The sequence below is a fragment of the Carica papaya genome, chromosome 6, assembly GCF_054855325.1.
Source record: "Carica papaya isolate Zhongbai chromosome 6, ASM5485532v1, whole genome shotgun sequence".
Taxonomy (NCBI): domain Eukaryota; kingdom Viridiplantae; phylum Streptophyta; class Magnoliopsida; order Brassicales; family Caricaceae; genus Carica; species Carica papaya.
This window is the reverse complement of record NC_142314.1, coordinates 15466250-15472172: the sequence shown is the minus strand read 5'-3', so window position 1 is coordinate 15472172 and position 5923 is coordinate 15466250. Positions and strand designations below refer to the sequence as shown.

Here is a 5923-nt window from a genome sequence, read left to right as displayed (position 1 = left end):
TAAGTCTTTTTTTAAGTTTTGAAGTTCGGTTTCTCTTTGATTTTTGGGATTAGTTTTTGAGTATTGTGTTGGATATTTTTAAGTCAAGTGACTAAAAATCATCCTGAAATCTTGCTAGATTTTTTGGAAGAAAATGTCATAAACAAAGCCGAAAATCTAATAGAATTAAGATTATGATTGCTAAGAACCTAATGTAAGTGGATATTATGGATTCATAGTCTACGTAGTTTAAGAGTATTTTATATATTTTTAGTATAAAAATATGCACGTGTTTTATTTATCTTTTGTATTTGCTAAGTAAGTATTTGTTAAAGTTTTACTTCGATATGAATGTTATTTCATTTTGCGTTTTTGAAATGTAATTTTGATATGTGTGCATCACTAATTATGGAAAGAAGTTATTCTGAAAGTACCTGCATTATGCTATGTTTCAATCTAGCCATACATAATCGTTCTATGTTCAGGTGTATTGGTAAAGTGATAAGTGTGTACCCATACATAACTATTCCGTGTTAGGGTGTTTGGGAAAACAGTATGATCGGCGTGTCCTAACCGTTCTATGTTCGGGGGGTAGTAATGTTTCAAGATACTCATGTATGTCGTTCTGTGTTCAATTAAATGGGGAATCAATGATAAGTATCTATGCCTACGCATAATGTATGGTAACTGATTGATCCTCCATAATAGTGATGAAGTATATAACATGAATCTGTTTCTGATTTGTGCTTTCATCTTTCGATTCGTATCTATTTTGGAGAGATTATATAATATATATTTTTTATTGTGTGTAAAAAAATTATATATTGCATGTACTATACTGTGATTTCATAACATCATTTATTGGAATATTTTATCTCACCCCTATCACCCTCCACATACTGAAGATATTGTTGCAGAGTGAGTGGTGATACGGAAGGAATTTCTGAAGTTAGACTCTGATATTAAGGTTACTATTTCGTACTTTTGTTTAGTAATATAAGTAGTAAAATTTAAAGTCTCATACATATTTTTATGTTTTACATTTAAGGGATGTAATATTTTTACGACTCTTTTATGATTAATAAAGTTAAGTTATTTTACTTAATTCGAGTTTATATTATTTAAGTAAGTATACTCCGGTCATTACCCTATAAGATAGGGTGTGGTCCGTAACTTGGAAAGTAAGAGACCCACCCAAGGTTTCATTTTTTGCTTGCGAGACTAGTAGAGAATGCACTTTAACTATTCAAAAGTTGAGGAGATAGAGCACAACTTTGGTGAATCCTTGTTACCTTTACAAGATAGTAAACAAAATTGCATCCACATGCTTCTCTGGTGTCTGATGGTGTACAAGCTTTAAAATATGATTTATAAGCTTTTAGGCATCAATTGAGAGATGGCAAGACCAATGAAAGATGAAATTTGGTGGTGAAAAGGCATCAAGGGAGGGAGGAAGCAAGCAGATTTAATATGCTTGCCATCTTTTGGCTAGTGTGGAATGAGAGGAAAAAAAAGAACTTTTGATGGATTCATGATGTGTATTCTTTTGATTTACTTAAAAACATATGGTTCAAAACCCTTAGTTTTTTATTATTGGATCATCTCTCACTGTTGATGGAGAATTTCGGGACCTTAGTGACATTTTGATAGATATATAAACTCTTTTGAACAAGAGTTGGCACCCTTTTGGTACCTGTATTAATACTACACATTTCACTTTGTATTTTTTTTTAAAAAAAAATCTTTAACTATGATCGTACTTTTAATGACATCTCATTAGGAGAATATATATATTTATATATATATGTAATTTTGTTCTATTTATTATTATAGTTTGAAAAATATGAAAATATGCAATATAACTCTAAATATTACATTCTCATATTTGTGTGACTAGTTTGAACATTCATATAATAAACATTCACTTGCATATGTGAACTTGTCACATTCATAAAATTTATTAAATGTTTGAAGGGATCTTTTTCCCTTTTATTTTAGCAACATAGTATTCTTGATTTAATTTTTTCATACCATGGCGAAATCTCTCCCAATTCCTGTTGAAGGAAGATTATTTGCATTAAAACAAAAGATCCATGAAGAAACTTCTTGTTTTCTTTCTCTACAAGAATCAACCATGTATCAATCCCAAGCAAATGTTTACTTATTATTTGATTCATAATTTAGTGTTAAAGTGGTTAAATTTGAAACTCAAATTAGCCATTAGTACTTTGTAAAAACCAACGTGGTAACATTAGCTAGATTTCATTTGCTCATATGCTTTGAACAAAAGCTTTTTAAAGAATGCACAGTTTAATCGAAAAATGGTTAATCCCATTAGCATTAAGGTGTGCTTCTTACTTTAAAGACATAGGTTGATTTTTAGTTACTAATACTATAGGTGCAAAATTTTGAGTGTTTGATGTTAATAGTGGAGAGTATATCTTTAAGATCGTCAAGATGAGAACTTAACTTCGGTGCATAAAAACTAGCTATCCTAGTTGTTTTTTCAAAGGTTGAATAGTTGAATTCTATATTATATAGTTTGTTGAATTCTAGATTACATATTTAAGAGTTAGACTTTTATGTCTTTGGCTTTATTAAAATTTTATTTGATTTTTCATCAAACTAATGTTGCTATATTAGTTTCAAAAGACATGATCAATTAAATATAGGAATGTAAATGGTATTGATCAATTTTTTTGTAACACGTTCTACTTCATGCTTTATAGAAGACCTTCGTATGACAAATCTATGAGAAACGCCACTCTCTAATAGACATTTACTGCATGCAAGCATACTTATTAAGTTCAGTGATCCTCCTCTTAGATTCCTATTTTGGCTGTGGGCAAATTTACATTGCCACTTGTGACACTGTAAATTACACTCGCATGAACATTCTGTGATTGTGTTACACACCAACCTAATAAAAGGTCCCCTTTGTAATACCCCAGCAAAAATCGAAGTCCGAGTTTCATAAAAAAATAAATTAAAAAGGGAATTTAAAATTAATTAAACTCTTAATTCGTGAAATAAATTCAAATGAGATTTTTAGTATAGGCTAGAAGTAGTAAATTAATAAATTAAGTTAGAAATATTAGGAGAAACTGAAAATTAATATATTAAATAAGAGAGAACATTATACAATTAATTTAAAACAGATTAAGGGACATTAAATTAAGTAAATATAAAAATAAATAATTAAAATAAATATCAGGATAATTACAAATAATATTTAAGCCAAAAATTAGATTAAATAAGAATTTAGGAACCTATGTGCGAATTATCGGAAATATTGGAAGTTGTTTGGGCCCAAAACAGGATCCGATGACCTAATTGAACAAAAATACAGAAAACTGGTGCTTTTTGCAATTTTAGGAAGTTCGGCCACATCAGCAGGTGATGTGGTAACGCGGCCAACAGCCTAATGTCGTGCGGCGGACACGAGGGCAAGCCTACGCACCCATGGCTGCCCTTGTGGCGATCTGCGTGATGTAGATCCAACGATCTGCATGTACAGAGGAGTATTTGATCCTGTGGCCACGAATCCTTCTCTTTGTGTTTCTGATAAACGACCATTATCACGTCTGGGCGAGCCGATCCGATGGCTAGGGAACCACCTCACGCGGATCGCGATCCAACGGTCCGCGTGTATCACAATCGTGCGGCGAGGATTCGCTTTTATGTAGATCACGATCCAACAGCTCATATTATTTCCCGCCCAATTCGATCAGACCGCCTAGATCTATTCTTACTTGAAATTCAAACGAACGCCAAATCGTGTGAGATCTTAAAGGCGCAAAAAGACCCTTTTGCCCTTAATAAAATCCTAAATTGTGTGGCCATGATATGAGGGGTAAAAAGACGAAATTGCCCCTGCCTTAATCGAACGTCCCAGATCTCACCGTGGAGATCTAACGGCCAGAAGGAAGAGCTTTTAAGGGAAACCTGATTAATGTTTTCCTTCATTTAGGCGGCTAGTGCCGGCATGGGGGAAGAGAAGTGGAGATCGCCCTTGCGCGATCTCCACCGGAGAGGGTATCTCGCGACGGCCATCGCAAGCCCGAGGGAGGGAGGGATTGCCATTGGTGATCCTGCCGAAGAAGAAGAAACCGTGAGCGAGTGGTGCCGCGACCGGAGTAGAAAGAAGAAGAGAGAAGAGAATGAAAGAGAGAAGGGTTCGGTCGCATGCGAAGGATGAGAGGGTGCTGCATGCGGCGGTGGCTGCATGCACGAGGAGGAAGAAGCGGTAAGGAGATGAGAAGAAAGAAGGGAAGAGGGGCTCACGGTCGTTCCAGAAGCCAAAGAGGAGAAGAATGAGAGAATGAGGAGGAAGGCCAACAGAGAAGAGAGGGAAGCGGGGTGAGCAAGAGAAGAAGGTGAGCCAAGGGAAAAGAAGAAAAGAAATGAAGGAAGAAGGAAAGAAAAAAGGGAGCGGGGAAGAGGAAAAGAAGGAGAAGAGGAGTGTGCCCGCGAGCAGCTTGGGCCGCAGGAAGAGGGGAAGTCGTGCACGAACGGCCATGGCCGCGAGCACGGGAGGAGAGAGTGGGAGGTGGTGCGCACGCTGTTGCAGGCAGCAGTGTCGCAGCCACTAGAGGGCAGGTCTACAGAATCCGCAAGCTCCGGACGCATGTGGCATTCTGCCACTTCGTTTGGAGGTTATCTGAGCGACAAGGCCGGAACCGTGGGATTCGGTGTTTTTCTTGCGTATATGGCAACCCGCCACCACGTTGGGAGATTTTTGTGAGGCTGATTTGAGCGGCTTGGACACAGTTCATGGACAGCCATGAATGAAAACGAAGGGAAGACCAACCGGAGGCCACCCATGTGCCCCCTCTGACAGACCAGTAATAAGTTCTCTCTATTCCATGTGGTTTGACCGGTCCAAACCGATCTGACCAGTCTGAACTGATCCCAAAACTAGTTCTATTAAACTGGTTCACCAGTTGTGTTAGACTAGTTTTAGCCACTAACCGGTTTTAGTTGTTTTGTGCAGGTTCAAAATCTACTACAAACATCCCCGTAGTGAACCGGGATGCGTTCCTTCGGGAATCTCGAACCTGTTCAAGGTAGTTCCCCCAGATTAACCTTTTAACGCCCCTTAGTATAAATTAAGTCATTATTTTAATTAGTTAGGATTTTATTAAATTAAAATATTTAGTAACTAAGATTTAATTTCATTCATAGAAAATTTTATTAAAGCTATGTATAGTTTGGCATACGCAAAGTAGAATTGGGAAAAAGCACATTAAAGTAGAATTGGGAAAAAGCACATTAAAGGATGGTAAAGCGAGCATTGAAGTCTTATATTCTTTTTTGATAATAGTAAATAATACGATTTTAATATATATTATTTCACGGTTGTGAAAAAATTATATTTGTTTCAACTTTCAATAGTAACAAACGGTATCGGACTGATAAATTTTGAATAAATTTTAAAATTACCGAATCGGTGGTATGTAAATGACATGTTACTTTTTTTTTATATTTTTATATAATATATTTTATTTTATTTTTATTTTCATAATTTATTATTTATTTTATTAAATATAAAAATTTAATTTGTAATAATTATTTATTTTAATACAAATATAATTATATAAGTAAATAATTTATTTATTTTTATTATATGTTTCTTATATATTACTTATTATTACATAAATAAGTAGTGATGAATTAATAATTTGATTGAAAATACAATCATACTATTTTATAATTCAAACAAAAATATGTCATTAACATATATTAATATACAATCATCCAAACATAAAATTTTTTTGTTATTTTTATTCTATGTCATTGTCATTTAATTACTGTTAATATTATATATTAATTAACCATCACTAAAATTTATGTAAACAGAGTGTTAATTGTTAAGGATATTATAAGTACCTCTAATGGCCATTCCAAAACCTCACTTGCACATTTTTGAAAACAAAGCATGTTT

General features: G+C 34.4%; 1 long non-coding RNA gene across 1 annotated transcript; it reads left to right on the top strand.

Annotated features, from left to right (window-relative positions):
• Positions 1–3772: 3772 nt before the first annotated feature.
• Positions 3773–5595, top strand: LOC148253335 (uncharacterized). The gene is made up of 2 exons (XR_015821845.1): positions 3773–4823; positions 4973–5595. It is a non-coding gene; the product is annotated as an uncharacterized LOC148253335 (long non-coding RNA).
• The last annotated feature ends 328 nt before the right edge of the window (positions 5596–5923 follow it).